Source organism: Schistocerca serialis, chromosome 2 (genome assembly GCF_023864345.2).
Source record: "Schistocerca serialis cubense isolate TAMUIC-IGC-003099 chromosome 2, iqSchSeri2.2, whole genome shotgun sequence".
NCBI classification, from domain to species: domain Eukaryota; kingdom Metazoa; phylum Arthropoda; class Insecta; order Orthoptera; family Acrididae; genus Schistocerca; species Schistocerca serialis.
This window is the reverse complement of record NC_064639.1, coordinates 431,424,983-431,428,973: the sequence shown is the minus strand read 5'-3', so window position 1 is coordinate 431,428,973 and position 3,991 is coordinate 431,424,983. Positions and strand designations below refer to the sequence as shown.

The following is a 3,991-nucleotide window of genomic DNA, read 5'->3' as shown; positions in this document are numbered from 1 at the left end:
AGTTTTAAAGTAAAAAAAAATGTCTTTTGAACGAGAACTGCACTACACATCAGTCAGTTCCATCTGCAAATGCACAGGGACGCATTTAACTGAATGACAAACAGTCTCGGAAACACCTCGAAAACAGATGTAAGATCGGGAGTGTCTTCAAAACCCCCAAAAACTATCCTCGTAATTTTTTCAAAGCTACAATGAATTCTTCCAGCTCAGCATTTTCTTCAACGCCAATGAGCATAGGAGAACTGAATGTGTTTTTTCTCGGAATTTGTCGCTTCCACATCGCGAATTTCTTTTTAAATGCATTCCCATCAAATTACAAATAAGCTGTTTCTCACCTTGCAATGTCTTACTGTGAGATGTCTAAATCTACTTAAAATGTAAGGTCTATAATTCGTAGAAGAGGTTTTAATTTTCGTTCCTGCTCTGTTTTTCTTCATACATTCAATAATTGTTGTTGCTGTTGTGGTCTTCAGTCCTGAGAGTGGGTTTATGCAGCTCTCCATGCCACTCTATCCTGTGCAAGCTTCTTCATCTCCCAGTACCTACTGCAACCTACATCCTTCTGAATCTGTTTAGTGTATTCATCTCTTGGTCTCCCGCTACGATTTTTACCCTCCACGCTGCCCTCCAATACTAAATTGGTGATCCCTTGATGCCTCACAACATGTCCTACCAACCGATCCCTTCTTCTAGTCAAGTTGTGCCACAAACTTCTCTTCTCCCCAATCCTGTTCAATACCTTCTCATTAGTTATATGATCTACCCATCTAATCTTCAGCATTCTTCTGTAGCACCACATTTCGAAAGCTTCTATTCTCTTTTTGTCCAAACTAGTTATCGACCATGTTTCACTTCCATACTTGGCTACGCTCCATACAAATACTTTCAGAAACGACTTCCTGACACCTAAATCTATACTCGATGTTAACAAATTTCTCTTCTTCAGAAACGCTTTCCTTTCCATTGCCAGTCTACATTTTATATCCTCTCTACTTCGACCATCATCAGTTATTTTGTTCCCCAGATTGCAAAACTCCTTTACTACTTTAAGTGTCTCATTTCCTAATCTAATTCCCTCAGCATCACCCGACTTAATTCGACTACATTCCATTGTCCTCGTTTTGGTTTTGTTGATATTCGTCTTATACCCTCCTTTCATGACACTGTCCATTCCGTTCAACTGTTCTTCCAAGTCCTTTGCTGTCTCTGACAGAATTACAATGTCATCGGCAAACCTCAAAGTTTTTATTTCTTCTCCATGGATTTTAATACCTACTCCGAATTTTTCTTTTGTTTCCTTCACTGCTTGCTCAATATACAGATTGAATAACCAAAAAGTCCCTTGATTTAATCGTCGTACTTTGCATTAAGAGTTTCCATACCCTTTTTTCTGTTCCATCGGAAACAGCAACTGACAGTGGAATAATGGACGAGACCTCAGAAAATTTACTGTTACAGCCACCAATGTAATCAGACGTTCTGTGCTTGCAAATTTATGACTAGGTGTTTCTTCGTACACAACAATGAATCCCGTCTGTTGATCTTTGAAATGTTTTGCTCTTACATCGTCTACTTTCTGCATGGTGTTGTGGGGTCGTTCCGTAGTTAATTTGTGGCTCCGCTGATTATGCAACTGTATATTACATAATAGATATTGCGAATTATTATCATTACCTTCCGTGACTCCGATTTACTTTTAAAGGCTTGTGACAACAGATCGCTAGGCTTGCTCTTGTTGTGCAAACAGACATTGAACCTGTAAACCTCTTCTCATACCACGAATCAATAGGGACGGGCAGGCAGCGCTGTCACGTCAGTTCTGTCGAACGGAAGAAAATCGTGTCAACCAAACAAAGCCGCACCGTGCAGTATCGAGTACTTACGAAGAAATCCGAGCCAAGCCGAGCCTCTGCCCGCACATCATGCTCGTGTGCAGTTTGACATCCCTTGGTGGGCGCTCCTCATGTCATACGAATTTACTTTTCCACCAGCTGACCGCCACCGTAGCGCTTCGTCAGCACGCTGCCACCAGTGGAATACGAGGGCTTCAGCCATGGTGACTCCGGTACAGTGGGTTAGAAGACGCCATGACGCCGCGGAAGGACACTGGACTGCGCCCACCGGATGAGGGCACGCGTCTGTCTTTGCCTCACCTTGACGTGATAATAAAGAGACCGACTGTAATCCGTGTGTCTTGTGCATGTAGCGGTGGAGATGATCCCTAAGAATAGATATATACCAGTGTCGATGTACTGTGCCTCCCCGAATGACAAGATAACCGAGGGAATGGCTTTTGGTTCGAAAATGGTTCAAATGGCTCTAAGCACTATGGGACTTAACATCTGCGGTCATCAGTCCCCTAGACTACTGAAACCTAACTAACCTAAGGACAGCACACACATCCATGCCCGAGGCAAGATTCGAACCTGCGACCGTAGTAGCAGCGCTGTTCCGGACTGAGGCACCTAGAACCGCTCGGCCACAACGGCCAAATGTCTTTTGGCCTTGACTCTTCTGACGATTATTGCAGGGTGTTTGCTTTCGGACGTTTCACTCCATACAAGACAATGGCCGTCTTTGGGATGGAGCACAAAACGTGACTCATCCAAAAAGGTCACCTGTCGCCACTCAGTGGACGTCTAGTTGCAGTACTGGCGTGGCAATGACAGCCTTAGTCGCCAGTAAACATCAGTTAGCATGCATGCATGAACTAGGGGCTTCCTGCGGAGGCCCATACACAGCAAGCTTTGGTGAACGGTTGTTGGGTAGTATCCCCTTGGTTGATCTGGGCGAACAGCTGTTCAACGGCCGCATTTCTATCCGTCGTTCACCACTGTCAGCTACGACCCGTGGAGCGCCACAGTTGCCTCGACGGCAATTTCGATGTCGCCATTTTGGGATACTGTGTATACTTGAACCATGGCGGCACGCGAACAGTTAGAAAACTTAGCCGTTTTGGAAATGCTTCCACCCTCGGCCCGAAAGATTCTGAGAAGCTCACCTGCAGAAACCAGCACGATTTTAACAAACAGCGGTCACGCGAGACACAGTTGGCCCTCTTTGTGCATGATATACAACAGGATCTAGACACCGTCTCCCACGTTGATGCCGTATTTCTCAACTTTCGAAAGGCTTTCGACTCAGTTCCGCATTATCGCTTGCTCCTAAAAGTGCACGTTTATGGTCTATCCGATGACATATGCGGTTGGACAGAAAGTTTTCTAACAGACAGAGAGCAGTATGTCGTCCTGACTGGGGTGACTTCAACAGAAACAAGTGTAACTTCACGTGTGTCCCAAGGCAGCGTAATAGGTCAGCTGCTTTTTACCATTTACATAAACGATGTGGTTGATGGTATTGACAGCGGTATTACACTTTCGCGGGCAAGTGCTCTACCAACTGAGCTACCGAAGCACGACTCACGCCCGGTACTCACAGCTTTACTTCTGCCAGTACCTCGTCTCCTACCTTCCAAACTTTACAGAAGCTCTCCTGCGAACCTTGCAGAACTAGCACTCCTGAAAGAAAAGATATTGCGGAGACATGGCTTAGCCACAGCCTGGGGGATGTTTCCAGAATGAGATTTTCACTCTGCAGCGGAGTGTGCGCTGATATGAAACTTCCTGGCAGATTAAAACTGTGTGCCCGACCGAGATTCGAACTCGGGACCTTTGCCTTTCGCGGGCAAGTGCTCTACCAACTGAGCTACCGAAGCACGACTCACGCCCGGTACTCACAGCTTTACTTCTGCCAGTACCTCGTCTCCTACCTTCCAAACTTTACAGAAGCTCTCCTGCGAACCTTGCAGAACTAGCATTCCTGAAAGAAAGGATATTGCGGAGACATGGCTTAGCCACAGCCTGGGGGATGTTTCCAGAAAAGAAACCACTATCAACAAGCTGAACAAGAAAAGAGAATACAGATAGAAGAGGTGGAGGTAAGACCACCAAACTACGATAAACGTTCGAATTGACAGCTAAGCGCCCATGCC

The 3,991-nt window shown here is 45.6% G+C and overlaps 1 non-coding gene across 1 annotated transcript; it reads right to left on the bottom strand.

The window, feature by feature from the left end:
• Positions 1–3,641: 3,641 nt before the first annotated feature.
• Trnas-cga (transfer RNA serine (anticodon CGA)) lies at positions 3,642–3,716 on the bottom strand. The gene has a single exon. It is a non-coding gene; the product is annotated as a tRNA-Ser (tRNA).
• Between the last annotated feature and the right edge of the window lie 275 nt (positions 3,717–3,991).